Source organism: Cavia porcellus, unplaced genomic scaffold (genome assembly GCF_034190915.1).
Source record: "Cavia porcellus strain 051 isolate PalLab524CR breed Dunkin Hartley unplaced genomic scaffold, mCavPor4.1 scaffold_1, whole genome shotgun sequence".
Lineage (NCBI taxonomy): Eukaryota > Metazoa > Chordata > Mammalia > Rodentia > Caviidae > Cavia > Cavia porcellus.
In genome coordinates this window covers 55,539,718-55,554,958 of record NW_026947484.1, presented here as the reverse complement: position 1 = coordinate 55,554,958, position 15,241 = coordinate 55,539,718, and the positions used below count along the sequence as shown (strand labels likewise).

General features: G+C 46.4%; 1 protein-coding gene across 14 annotated transcripts in view; it reads right to left on the bottom strand.

Moving 5' to 3' along the window:
* The window catches only part of Sema6d (semaphorin 6D), a 559,259-nt gene that overhangs the window by 51,006 nt on the left and 493,012 nt on the right, over positions 1–15,241 (bottom strand). For 4 of the 14 annotated variants that reach the window (XM_005004555.4, XM_005004559.4, XM_005004557.4 and 1 more), the window contains exon 1: positions 6,330–6,615. The exons of 1 other annotated variant lie outside the window; for it this stretch is intronic. The gene's annotated coding sequence lies outside the window, so the exon portion shown is untranslated. Of the gene's footprint in view, positions 1–6,329; positions 6,617–7,223; positions 7,452–15,241 lie in introns of those variants that run through there. 9 more of the 14 variants (XM_003471850.5, XM_063248227.1, XM_005004558.4 and 6 more) reach the window with 4 other exon arrangements.

Here is a 15,241-nt window from a genome sequence, read left to right as displayed (position 1 = left end):
CTCCCATGAAACTTTTCCAAACGATCAAATCTAACTCCATGTGGATTATAACTTATGCCAACCCGGAGTTTAGTGGTGGCTTGGGAACCCAGGTCCAAAGAAGCCCAGCTGGGGAGGAGTTTGGCATGAGGAGGAGGAGAAGATATGGAGAGGAGATTCGAGGAGCCGCTGAGGGTAGCGGGGTTCAGGCTGAAAGCTCAGACCCTGGAGGCATGCCGAGTTCTCTGAGATGCCCACAGATGGGGTCTTCCACAAAGGATACAGTGAGCTCCCCAAGTTGTTTCCACTCTAGTAAGAAGAGACTATCATGGCCCCAACCCGTTCACGCCAGGCTGTGTCTGTAGTGAAAGATGACGTTACTCAGGCACCACATCTCATAAGGTACCTGCTACACACCTACTATGTGCTACTCATCCTGCTAATTTACAGAAAAGATCACTCTGCAGCCCACGTAGCCTACCCTACACCACTCCCAGATTCCAGCTCAGGTGACCACTGTGCTGGCCATATGTCTCTATTTTCTCTTCCACTTCCTCTCTCCACATCCCCTGTTCTCCTTTCCCAAAACCACCCATATGTGCAAAGTGGTTTGCTTTGCAGGGGTGTCTGTGTCTAGATTCTTCTCAGGCTACAAAAAAAAAAAAAGAACGAAGCCACAAGCTTCCTGCTTGACTGTATTAAGCAACTGCAGGGACAATTGTCTTGCAGGTGATTTCAGGCAATCGTGCTGCCCCCTATAAGGCTGGGTACCGTGGAGTCAGAGGGCAGCTTATCATGGAGTAATGGACAGGACTGCTGCAAGATTGGTCCCATTCATGCTGATGACTGTGGGACCACGGGCTGAACGGCTACGACCCAGGAGCCCAGAGACACTGGGCAAGTCTCTGTGAACTGCATTGTCAACTGCCTGGGTGCACCTGAAACACAGCTCTGTTATAGGTGTGGACACAAATGTGGACAGATGACCCAAAGGGGCTCCCACCCCACCCCGGGGGCGCTGGCCTAAGCTGTTCTCTATGCCTGGAATGCCCTCCCCCCCGGCACTGTCCACCTGTCCAAATCCTACCTAGTTCAAGGACCAGCTCAAATACCAGTGGCTCCACAGAGCCCTGCCTGACTGCGCCGGCCAGAAATAACCTCGCTCTTCTCAGTTTCACAGGTCTGCGGTATCTCCTCTGCCTCTGCACAACACACTCCCCTGGGTGCGGCCAATGGGGCTCCTGGGCTCTCTCCAGCACTCCAGAAGACCCCTGAGCTTGGAAAGTATGTCCCGTCCCTCTGGACCCGGGACCCCCATCACCTCTCTGTTTGGTAAAACAAAGGCTTGCACCAGAAATGGCTAAAACGGAGACTACAATGTCCCTGGTCCTCCTCTGGCTTCTCTTTCTTCTTCTATGGCTTTCATGAATATGTTTATTTGATCTTCAGTTACCCAGGGGAGGTTTGGGAACACAGTGATAAATGGAGACAACACTACAGAGACCAAAAATACTTCCAAAGATCCCGTCCCTCACGCGAGGAGGCTCAGGGAGGAGGAATGGGGTCCCCAGTTTGCTGACAGCCTCTCCTGGGAATGGAAGTGCTATTTTCTCAAAGAACTTCATCTGCTCTGGTTGCCATGTGCCAGTTCCTCAGCAGAGTGGGGATTCCTGACTTTATTTTTAAGTACAGACTCCAATAATAGGCTGAGTAATTGCATATCTTCCAGAGGCTTTATTATACATGCACCAACATATTGAACTTTTAGAACCCATATTATCTTCCCGTAAACATATGTTGGAAGCCTTAAATTTCCAGCATTATGTGTAGTGGCAATGAGTATTTGGCTTTTTGTTCCCTCTCAAGGTATCTTGAGTGAAGCATAAATGGTAAACCAGAAATGGTAACGCAGGGTAACAATTTCTCCACGATTTGTCTGTGCTCTTGTGTAGGTTCATAAGCTCCCAAACCAGCACTAAGAGAAGCATTCAAGTCACAGCCCAGCTTCGGGAGAATACCTTCCCCCAGGGCCTCGAGGTGGAATAACCCATACTGATGGGGCCCATAACTATTCCTGGGAAGGGGATGGAGACACACAACAGATCTTTACCTGCCAGGATGGGGACTGGGGAAATGAATGTCATCCACACCTAGATGCAGAAATACTTTGCCATTTGTCCCATCCCGCTGTGATTACAGACAGGTGAGTCCCATAGGAGAAAAGGGGAGAAGGCATTGTTCTGGGATACTTGACCCACAGGGGTAAAGATGCAGGAAGAGTGCATCTTTACATGATTTAGTTATGAAGAAAGCTTGTGATGAGCGGACACACCCATACTGGTTAATACTTCATTCAATATAAAAATTTCCCCCATCCAGAACATGACTCATGGTGAAAAAGAATTGTCAGAAATATCAGCTGGATAGCAAACTGTACCGTGGGCTGTGTTTCCACAATCACTTCAGCAATGTAGCAATGAAAACTGGAAGGATAGGTTCAAAGGCCCGAGTTCAAATCCTGACTCCAGTACTCCTCTCCTGGTGTGTCCATGAGAAAATTTCAGTTCCACGCTTTCTTCTGTGATAAAGCAGCGATAATACCCGAACCTCCTTCATGTGTGACACAGGGAAGATAAAGATCTTACGACGGTACCCAGACTTCACTGACCAGAACTAACATTCAGAGTCAGGGGTGCTTTTGTGCTCCTCTCCTCCTCTCCCAGATGTTGTGTGGTCCGTCTTATTACTTCATGCGAGGAAGACAGGACAGAATACTGACTAGCTAACCAACACCAAGATGTGAGATAGTTTCTCTTCTGCACATCAAAATCTAGAAGCCGTGTTCCTAGTTATGAACGTTTAGGAGACAAGCAGAAAGGCGTGGCTGTGTCACCTCAGAGTGGCACTCACCTGGCAGACTAAATGGGTATCTGATCAAGGAAAAAGAAGTCAGCGAAACACAACTAATTGCTAAAAGCTCCCGGACGTCGATCTGTATTCAGTTCCATTGTGAGTCTGTTGTGGAAAGGAAGGGAGCAATAGCAAAGCGTGAGACGGGGCTCTCTCTGTCCTTGGCCGTGTGGGAGCCCAGGCTCAAGGCTCTTTCAGTGCTTGCATCACCTTTGCAAACATGGTGTGGAGTGAATGGGTCTCATGGGCTCCTCTAACTCTGCATCCCGGTTGAATCTCAGGAAGCCCAGAGAGTCTTGCAGGTTCACATAGGGTCAGGGCAGAGTCCTCCCAGGTAGAGCATGTCCATGCAAGCCAGGAGGGGCTGCGGGCAGGTATGCACCCAGTCTTGGATGTGGGGTTGGCATGGGCTCCAAAGCACTGGAAACTTCCTGTTCTGGGTGTTAACTTTAGTTACCACAGCCAGACAGTGCTGCCAGTGGTGTGGAAGGAAAAATTGCTGTAGCCAGCTGTGCTGTTCACAGTCGGATGGATTCTGGGTAGCTCCAAGTGGTGATGGAGCCAGCAGCCTGTTGTAGCCAAGGACAGGATGATGGATGAGCTACACACTGTGTCCAAGTAGAGAGAATGGCAGGAGTTCACTTCAGGGTTGTTAAAATGCTAATCTGGGGGAGTTAACAAAAGCCTAACAGAAGAGAAAAGGTTGAGAAGTAAGTACACCTCATGTGGTATCCTCGAGGACCCAAACGCAATCCAATCGCCCTTGGGTCCTTTAAGGGTTGTTTTTCCAAAAGTAAGAAGCCTCAGTATTTTCCTGCCGGGAAAAATGGAAGCAGTCTCAACACTGCTGTGGTCAGGGTCCGAGGGGGAAAAAAGCCAACAACAACCGCCTCATCTGAAAAGTGGCACGGCATGCTTAATAGAGTTATGCGATTTTTATTCTCACCATGTGGCATGGGGATAAATGAAAGCAGCCCCCCTCCCGGAGGAAGCTGGCAGCTGTTCACGGAACCATTGGCATTCTAAGACAGTGGCTTTGGTAGACTTTCACACCAAGCCTCGGTTCACATAAGACCCAGAAATCACCCATCTCCCACTTCATGGCAGACTCAATATACAAACTCCACGAACAATCTAGGGCACCATCTTTAATCTTAAAAGCAGGAAGACTGGACCAGGGTAAATATTTGGTGAAAACAGTCTCACTTTAAACTCTCTACGATTAAATAACACACTGCAAAACAAAGATGTGAGGAGGTTGGATGTCTTGCCATGTGATCTGTGTTGCTACTCTGTTTCTTTTTATTTTTGTGGGAGTTGAAGGTACAAAACCATGTCTTGCCCACCGGGGCTTCAATGACTGACCACCATAGCTCCTGTCAAAGGACAGGTATTCAATAAATACTGCCTGGTTGGCATACCCCAGTTGCCTCTTGCTTCCTCTAGAAGTGAATCTAGAATGTGCAAACTTAAAGCCGATTAATTGAACTAAAAGACAATATTCTATCTTACAGTATACTAAGGAAGGCGTTCACCTCCCGTGGTTACACTAATAATGGTTAGGCATGCAGCCAGGCTCCTAGCTCTCCATAAAATGCATCAGAAGAGTGAAACATGACTCTATTTCAGATGCATTTTTCACTCTTTGTATCTTAGTGAAACTCACACACAAAAACAATGACTAAGCTAATTACCACAGCTCATTAGGATAGGGGAGCAAGAAGTGAAGACCTTCTCCAGTTTCACCAGGTCCTTAACCACCACGGGCCATCTCTGTGAATCAAAACTCTTGATTTCTGTTTCCTTCCCTGCAGCCAAAGGAGCCACCACCCGAGCCAGGAAGCCCACTCACCCAGACACAGTCACGGATCGAGCCCTCTGCAGCCAGCAGTGGACCGAAGAGGATATGTAAACTGCTCGCACTCTAAGGACTGGCAGATTTGCACAACTGCCATCTTTCAAATCCATCAAACCAGGGAGACAGGACCAGATGGCGTTATTAGAGGGCACCAAGAATTTTTTTTAAGGAGGGCAAAACGCCCACGAGTCTAAATCAAACTCAAGTTAACCAGCTGTCTGGCATCAGGGAAGTCACAGTAATCCTGGCACACTCTCCTGCCTCACAGATACGCTACTCCAAACAGGTTATCCAGGTAGCATCCCTAGCAGTACTGAGTTTAGGGAGCAGTTCTGTAGCACCCAGGGAGAGATGGTAGCAGGTTGCTAACCTAACAAATGGGTCCAGGAAAGACCCACATTGTGGGTCTTCTACATCACTCTCTTTGGAGACCACATTCTAGAGACCTAAACAAAAACAGAAACACTAACTATAAAAAACAACTCAGCTGGGGGTGAGCTACAGTTTATTAATCCTAAAATGTTTAGGTTCATGGCAATATAGACCAAATCATGGAGCTTATCTGGCCATTTCTATTTACCCAAGCCTGAGTAAATGTTTGTGTAATACCCACCTGCTTGACAGAATATGCCTGCCACTCACCACTTTAAACATGACTATACACAACTTAATGACCTCAGTTAGGACCCCTATGGTAGGAGGGCAAAGGCTTTTTAACAGCATGAATAAACCAGCATCAAAACCTATTGTTATAAATCCCTGAAAGGACAGTAAAATCCTCCCTGGAGTTGTCTGAGATAAGATTTCACAATACCATTAAAAAGAAAAGAAAAGAAAAGCCTTGGAAATTTGCCCCCAAAAGGAAAACGTCTCCCATTCTGACGAACAGGGCCAGAGAACAAACCAGTTTAGGAGAATGTTAAACCCTTCCCCAGGGCTTCGTTCTTGAAATCAACAAAAAGAACCCACTTTATTACCCCTAAATATTAAGCAGACAGAAAGACAACATTAAAAACCACAACGCCGTCCTCTTCTACTGCAGACCTAAATTCTCACTAGCCAGAAGTTAGAGGGGAGATTGCCCGGGACAATTTCCCCCGAGTAAGCGGAAACAATATGGTTATTTTTAAGGGAAAGAGGCCACCGCAGTGGCAGATCCAATTACGGTTTACAAAGTCTACCAAGGAATCCATAATAATGATCCCGTCCCCTGGGTGAGGCTGGCCAGGGGCTGGGATACCAGAATCCGAGCGCAGCAGCCTTGAGCTGCTCTAAGCTGGAATGCTAAGGCTGCCACTGCCCCAGCTCCATGACGTTTAGCTTTTGTACAAGTCCAGGATTTCAACAATCACCGGACAGCCAGGGTCCTGGTCTGCACTGAGCAGAATTTCTCAAACCCCATTTCTCGTCCACACCTCCAAGTCCTTTTTATGACCTTTTCTTTCAAGCCAAGAGTTCTCCGTGACATCCAGGGGAACCTCTGAGCCCTTCCAAATCACCCGAGGCGGACTGCTGTGCCCTTTTCTGCAGAACACAGACAAACACCCCCGCTGTCAAGACTGGAAATGAAAAGTTTCCCTACCTTCGCGGAACGTCACCATGGCCCCTCGCGCCGCGGCTCCTTCCCGGCTGCAAGAAGCTGCTGGCCGCGCCGGAGAAGGGGCTCAAGCGGCATCGACTGTTCCTGATTTGTTTCCATCCATAATTGATGGGGAGATGAGAGCGTCACACGTCTCCGCGCGCAGCTCTTGCCGCCTGGCGGAGACCCTGTCCAAGCAGCTTCCGCAACGCATTTGCAGCCGGAGAACAAAGCGCGGAAAGTTGCCGGGGAGAGTGGCCCAGAGGAGGATCCGGCGCCCGGAGAGAGGCCGGCGGCTCGGGCCGCCGCAGGGGAGGGGACGAAGGAGGGTGGGAAGAGGTGGTCCTCTTCGGAGACCGGGACGCGGGGCGGGGTGGACCCGGCGCCCAGCGCCCGCCCCCGCCAGCAGGCGCCGCTCCGCCCCAGGCGCACGGGAGGGCAATGCCCCCGCGTCCCCGGTGCGCTCCGGAGCCCCAGGCTGCAGGGGGCGTCCGGGCTGCAGCGGAATCGCGCGCCCCAGCTCAGCCTAGAGACGCCGCGCAGCCCGGGTCTCCTATCCAGTGTACCCTGCCTGGCCAGAAACTTTCCCTCGCTCCCCCTCCGCTTTTCCTCCCTCGAGGAGGAGAGGGCACACGGAGCAGGGCCCCTCCCCCCAAGCCGCTAGCCTAGCCAGTGTGGACAGCTCCGCGCGCCCCTCTCCGCGCGCCCTGGGCACGGCTGGCAAGAGAGCTGCTCGGAGAGGAGATCGACTCCCCGGTGACACGACAACGCACACACACGAATACACTGCCACACGCGCGCGCACACACGCTACACGGCGCTGCCACCTCTGGGGCTCGGCGCCGACCCCCGTGGTGCAACCAAACCCTGACCCAAACGTGTAGAAGGCAGTCTCACCTCATGGGTGGGAGAAGGCTGGCGACAAATAAAAAGCTTGACACGATCAAGGGAAAAAGAAAATCGAGACACCATGGAGAAACAGATCTCCCTCCGTCGCCGCCTTCGGTCTCGGTTTCCTCGCTCGAGCCTGGAACTCGCCACCCCCGAACCTCGCAGCGACAGCGGGACGGAGCTGGAGCCGAGCGAGCCGCCTCGCGGCAAATGGTGTAATTCGATCCATCTCCGAGTCAATCCATCAGCCCTCGGAGCCTGGCTTCCTCCGCGCCCTCGCCAGCGCGCCGCGCGGTCCCACCCCCGGCGCGCTCGCCGGGTGTGTGGAGCCCCCGCGCGGCGCCGCGGCGACCCAGGCTCCGAGCCTCGCGGATACCGGGCCCCGCCGGGCCCAGCCGAGCCCCGCGGACGCCGGGCCCGCGCCCTCCTCCTGCCTCCACCGAGGGGCTGCTCCTTCCTGCCCACAGCTCCGGCGCCGCGCGGGAGCTCTGCGCCGCACCCGCCGCAGCCTGAGAAGCCGCCTCCTCCTTCCCTCCGCCTGCCCCTCACTTCTTTTGGGGCTGTCCCCAGGCAGCCAGAGGACGGATCTTTGCAGCCCGGCGGAGCGGAGGGCGCAGTGGTTCCCTCAAGTTCTGCCTGAGTTTTCTAGTCTTTAAGATTTATTTTTAAGCACATCCTGCAAACCCGCCCCCCTCAGGACACCACCTCCCCACACGTATGCACACACACACACACACACACACACACACACACAACACACACACACGTACACACACACACGCACGCACACGCACAACACACTCCCCAATTTCTCTTTATAACCACTAAGCAAAACATCTGGGAAGAGGCAATCAAACATTGCTTTATCTTTATAAAATACAGAAATTGCCTACTAAAAATCCCATTTCTACTTTGAATGAAAGCCATTCAGTACAGGATAATTTTGCAGGCTAATGAGCCGGTATTACAGGCAAGTGTTTCATGTAATACGTTGTGGGAGAAAAAAAGAAAAAGAAAAAGAAAATGTCCTTGGAGTGACACCATTTAAAATTTGACTGTCATGAATGAAAGGGGGGGGGGAGAAGTCGGATATCCCCCCAAAAGGGGGGTCTTCATCCAAATTTCCTTTTCAAGAATGGGCTGTTTATTAATATCCGGTTGAATTATGTATCACTGAGGGGTCTGAATGACTGGGGCGAACCGGGTTCCCCTGTTTAAAGAAAAAGCAAAGCGCTTTTCTGGAGAACTTTTAATATGTCCTTAAGTGTGGTTAACTGCGTTGACAGACAAGAGAAAGAGGAGGGAAGCCGATTTTTCCTTTTCTTGATGCTTCTTGCTCTCTGCAAACAGTTACGTGTTTACAGTTAGTTGTTTCTGGCAGTTCTCTGACAATGTTGAAAAGAAACTGGGGGGGGGGGGGACATCCTAAGTCCTGCTGCGGAGCCATCCGGAGACCCGTTTCCTGGCTGCCTCACACTGTAGCCCAGAGGAAGGAGGGCAGACGAGGGGGAGTCATTTAAATATAAACCCTCGTCCTGCTGTTTTTTCTGTTGCAAGAAAAGGGTAGGGGGGGGAAAGCACCACTTTGGCAGCCCAGCCTGTGATTATTCTGCGGAGGTCTTTAGTGGAGAGGCTGGGGTGGGGGTGTTTTGTGGCTGTGCTGGGCTCTGACCTCTCCGTAGGTTACTTGGCAATCAGGGGCCTCCCTAGCCAACTTCTGACCCAGGAAAGTTGCGCCTCTTTGTGGGCGTCTGCGGTGCCCCTGTCCTCCCCTTCAAGGCAGCAGGCAGAGCCCAGCGCAGGCTAAGGACTCTGTGAGCTGAATGAAGATGAGAAGAGACGGTCACGCGGGCTCCGGAGGACTCATCCCCACCCACCTGAAGACAGAAAGCTGACTGATGCCTGAGCTCCTGTCTGCAGCGGCACCAAAGGCAAAAACAAAACAATGCAAACAAACAAACAAAAGCCCAAAAACTTTAGTCCTCTAGATGCTTGAATTGTCTGCTGTAATTCCATAACAACTAACTTTACAGAGCGCAGTGCCCTGAGAGCTAGGAATAAAAACTGTAGGTTGCAGAAGTGTCCATTGCCAGGTCGCTGCCAGCCATGGATAAGAGAGACATGCTTTCAGTCTCAAGATGAGCGAGGACCTCCACATCAGGCCTTGGGTCTGGTCTGCTGGAGGAAGAGACCAGGAGCTCACACAGAAAGAAAGGTGTTCTTCACATTGGGATGCAGATCAAAATACTGTCCCCAGGCATCTGCCTTGTTTCTGGTTTCTAGAGAGAATCTTGATGGCAGGAGGATGATTTCATTTGGACATTTATGGAAAGAAGTCTAAGGATTGTCCCCTGCTCACCTGTGTGCTCAATCAGGAAGGGTTGCTTTTTTCCCCTATGATGAATCTCCAGAGGGATCAGTGTTGTGTGCGCAGTGCTTAGCAGGTTATACAGAACGAATGAATGGAGTATCTGGCTGTTTTCATACTCAGAAAGAAAAACTTACAAGCTCAACACGTTCCACGTGGTCAATGATTATGCTTTAGTATGATGTGTATAATAAGTATTAGGCTTGTTTCGCTATTTAGTTTTAAGTTTAGAAAGCCATCTGGATATTACAGAAAATCTTTGTGTATAATTGTCCATAAAAGTTACAACCAGAAAGACCAACTCCTTAACTTAGTTATTAACCAAGATGGATGTGCCAACTCTGTTCTAAGCATTTGTAGGTACCACGATTATTGTCATTGTCATAACTGTTCAAGTGACCTGGTTAATGCCACACATGTAGCCACTAACTATGATTGTACCATGCCCCTTATAGAGTGGTAATCGTAGTAAACAGCTAGGTCATAGTGATTAGAGAACTCTCTAGAGTGTTATTATACCTGGAGTCAAAGCCTCTCCCTCTTCCTGGATTTGTGCCCTGGGATAATTTATTTAACCACTCTGGGCTTCGGTTTTCTCATCTGTAAAACAGGAATGGTGAGAATAATGTTTCAAATGGATTTTGTGGAGACTGAGTATGAGAACACATATGTAAAGGGTTTAGCATCTTTCCTAGAATACAGCGAGCCAGAATAAATGTTAACCGACATTGTTTTTGAGGGGGGGAAGGCAGTGTGATGATGTTCGTCTCCTATTGAACTGGATTAGAAACTTAGGCCAAGTTCACACAAGATGTGTCCCGTACAGTTCCTCCAGAGGTGAGCGGTAAAATTTCAGTCTGTCCTCCTCCTTCTTCCTGATCTGAATGAGCACGTCTGTTAATTCAAGTACACATGCCTGGCTGTCCAGTTGATGGGGAAAAACCGTTTTGCATGAATTTTAATGAATAACATAGTTTAGGATGTAGGTTTTCATGTTCCAAAATGAGAAGATGAAGATACCAGAATTTCAAAGGTAGCTGCAGCTTTGACGGTGACTTCAATTTGGAATGCACACACGGTGTTCCTTATATTCGCACATTCTAGAAAGTGCTTTTGTGGCAGGGGATTGCTTTCAAAACTAATCGGCATGCTCCACGACATGATAAATCATTAATAATACAGACCCGAATCTCGGCATCTGCATAAGCACAGCTGGCCTCCCTGTGTCAATACCGCGCATATGAAAGTGACTGTGCCAAGATATTTCACTTTAATGAAAAATATTTATCATGGTAAATCTTAAACCTCAACGTTTTACTGACATAATTCATTTCTATTACTATGAACTATGATGCTGTACTGCAGTAGCTATGCTTGTGTTTGGAGTGATAAAAATGTGCATTTTTAGTCATTTTGACTACCTTAGCATGAATAATTTTTGTGGTTCACTCTGAGCAAAGGGAAAGCATCATGCATTCGTGGAAATAATAAATCAAATACTTATCTAATTCTGCTAATGACTTCATAGGTGCCACTGTGCGGACCTGAATGCTCAAGTCAAATAAAAAGAATCAGGCTTTTTAAAAAAACCCATAACCAAAAAAACAGTTATTTCCACAAGTAAGATGAACAGCACATAATTTTTAGTAATATTAGCTCTTTTGAACACAGCCAAGTGATAATGCAGACTATCACCATTTTATCAGTGATCTTTTGAGCAAACTGACGCAGAATAAACTTTTTTTTGGAGAGAGGATAAGACATCAAGCCAAAAATTCAGTCCCAGTCGCTTAACTGTGCTACTATGCACTTTGGAAAAGAATAGTTTGGATTCTGGAATGCCACCTTATATTCCTGCAGAAAAGAAGCTCACACTACATTTCTGATGAACTTCTTTCCATGTGTTTATGGAAACCAAGTCTTTGATCTTGAGAAATGGGGGTTGAACAACACGTGTTAAATGTTAGAGTGGCTTAATGAAGGAGAAAGATAATGAAAAGAAGCAAATGCAGTAAAGCATTGAAAAGTGTGGGGGGGGTTTACTGCTGTTTTGGGTTTGAAGTACTGGGGATAAAACCAGGGCACCTAAGACTAAGCACCCGACAGCTAAAGAAGGAAAAGGAGGAAAGGGTTATTGTAGATCACAGTTTGTAGAGGTTTCGGGTCAGAACTGGAGGGCTCCAGTGCAGGATGGCATGGCAGAGGAAAAACAGTGCATGGTAGGAAGAAGGCGGCGAGCAGCAAAGTAGCAAGCTGTCCTCTTCTTGTCCCTTATATTGTATCCAGGCTACACACCCCGGGGTGGGTACCACCCACACCCAGGGTTCCCATTGTCCACACCCAGGGCTATGACAAACCAGTCAGTGGACTAATTTAGTAATCCCACGCCCTTAGTTACAGCCTCACACACTCTAGGTCCAGCTGCCTCTGAAAAGCTTCATCTCCAACTGCATCACGCGTCAGGTGGGTCAGGTGTAATTTCTGGTTTTAGGTTTTTGAGGAATCCGTATACTGATCTCCATCATGGCTGTACTTTTTTACATTCCCACCAACAGAAGTTGGTATTATTTGATATTTTGATGATTGTTATTCTTTATGGAGTAAAATAGTATCTCGCTGTTGTTTTAATTTGGATTTCTCTAAGGCCAGTAGTGTTGAACATTTTTTCATATATTTATTGGCCATTTGTATCTCTTTTTCTAAGGAGTATCTATTGATTCCTAGACACTGAATAATGAACGCACTGAAAAAGAAATTAGGAAAACAATAGTATTCACAGGAGCATCAAGGAAAATTAAATACAATGATGCCCCTTGGTTCATGGACTTAATTCACTGCACAATTCTGGGGGAAGATGACTACATTTGTGTTCATGCAGGGAAGATGGCTGCAACTGTGTTTGTCACCAGATGTGGACTTTGCACACAGAAGCAAAGTTTTTCTGAACACTTCTGTTTGTAAATGGAGCTGTTCTCGAACAGAAGCATTTGTGAACCAAGGTGTTACTCCACTTAGCAGTCAACCTAACCAAGGAGGTGAAAAATCTCTATAATGAAAATTAAATCATTATGAATAAAGGAGATTAAAGAAGACATCAGAATATGGAAAGATACCACATGTTCTTGGATAGAAAGAACTAATATAGTCAAAGGGACTATGCTTTCACAAGTGATATATAGGTCTAATGCAGTCCTAATCAAAATACCAAGAGCATTCTTCACATATCTAGAGGAAATAATCCTAAAATTCATATAGAACTAGAATAGACACAGCATTGAAAGAGCAATTTTGGGTCACGGTAGCAAAGCAGGAAGCATCACAATCCCAGATTTGAAGTTATATTACAAAGCTGCAGTGATAAAAACTATATGGTACTGTCACAAAAATAGACATATGGATCAATGAAACACAATGTAAGAAGCAGAAACAGCCACAGGCAACCATTTGATCTTTGACAAAGGAATCCAAAACTTACACTGGAGGAAAGGTAGCATCTTCAACAATGGTGCTTGGAATGCTGGTTATCCACATGTAGGAGATTGAGTCAATACACAAATATATCACCAGGTATTAAACTAAAGATGAATCAAAGGTCTAAATGTAAAAAATAGAAACACTTAAGTGCCAGAAGGCAAAACCCTGGAAGACAGAGGTGTAGACAGACTTTCTGAAAACAATTCCAGTTGTGTAAGGCAATCAACTAATGGGGTACTATCAAATTAAAAATTTTTGCACAGTAAGGAAAGCAGCAGAGTTAAGAGACAGTCTATACAGAATGGGAAAATTTTTGCCAGCTATACTTTGGAGAAAGGACTAACATTTGCGATACATATAGAACTCAGAAACTTAGACCCCCCCCGCAATAAAAGACCTCATAAAAAGATAGACAGCCAAAAATCTTAATCTCAGTCGTCTACATACAAAACTTCTGTACATGTGAGGTACAAAGAGCAGATGCATGGCCAGAACCCACCAGCGCCACCTACTGGTTAAATAAAAAAGAGGAAATAGGATTATGGGTAATTTCTCTTTCCAAATAAGGATCCTTAAAGGATATCTTTTGCCTTTCCGGTTTGTTTTCTCAGGTAAGATGTGGACAACTAAGGGCATGTTGTTAACACTAAAATACACTGCTAATATGCAAGAGAGAGAAGAATTGTATGCATGGGAGACAGGAAGAATTTGCTCTTCTAGGATAAAATAATAGCAAACACCTTTCGCTTAGGCTGTCATAATAGAGGTGTGTAAAATCCAACAAGTTCTAATCAATGCTGCTGTAATGACAAGGTGCAGCAGTGTGGGGAGATACATTAGCCTTTGGGTGTTTACATCTGGGTTTTGTGTATGGAGCCATGGAATCAGCCAACAGTGTCAAGAATGAGAGGGTGCAGAACATTCTCCCCAGCTGTCCCAGGCACAGAGGCTCAACTGATGACCCCTAAGAAGGCTCTAACCTTGGGTTGGTTCCACACAATGTTCTGTATGTTTTCCTTGTCCTCAAATCTCCCTGGCTTTCAAATCTTTCACCAGTTACCAGCCTGCAAATGAAAAAAGTTCAGATCTATCCATTTTTATAACAGATTTTCTATGAGGCTGATTTAAACATTACGGGATTCATTTTACTGTCATCCAGGATGCGATCCTTGGTGGCTTCTAGGAACTGTCATGTATATTGAAAGATCTTTTTGAACTTATTTTTCTAAAGAAAGCCTGGAAAGATAGCCTTACAGAATTTGCCATTGACTCTGTGTTTCAATTGCAAAGCTAAAAGAAAAATCTAAGAGCCTGCTTGGAAAAAACCAAATAGGCCTGAAGGATTGATTGGAGTTTTTAAGCAGCATCACACAGCCATTGAATTTGAATATTTCCACATTACAGTTGTATTCAGTGGTCGACATCTGAAATCTTATTGCATCTGGATTCACGCACACACCAGGTATATGCGTTGTTGTGCATGTTTTTGTGTGTGGGTAGATGTGTGTGTGTTCCCTCTAAGAGTTCCTGTTTAAAGGCTTTATGAGTTCCTTTGCTGTATTAAAATCTTTGAAATTATGCTCATAAACTACCCAATATGCTCTGAATTTCTAGGTCATAATTACAAAATAAACAGATTCATTTTTCAGCACAAATTTTAATTAAGAATTCCAGTTATGCAATTATTTGCTAATGAATAATACCTACTCGGTACCAAGACATTCTATTAAGCATGTTTACTCAAAGTATGTCTTCCAAAGGCAGTTTTCATGGGTCAATTTCCATTTGTAAGCCATCAACCTCAGTAAGTGTCATATTTTCAAATAAAAGGAAAATGCTTATCTCCTATATCATTTAAAGAGGTGGGGATTGACAAGGATAGTTTATAATTGCTGAAAATAAATTAATTTAGTGATAAAATCTAGTCAGCCATCATTTCGGATCCTCATAAATATCCAGCTACTGAATCTAGTGATTTATTTTATTTACGTTAGTTAGCCAGGCCATCCTGTTGACTTATTTGGCTCATGTTTATTTAATTGTGACTTGCAAAAGACAAGCCCAATCTGGGATCCTGATTCCTTAAAGATGCTCTTGCTTTTACTGTAGTAAGGAACCAATCATGTTTGCCTTTGATTTATTTGCTGACTTTTATACTGAAGAACAAAAACTAAATACACAA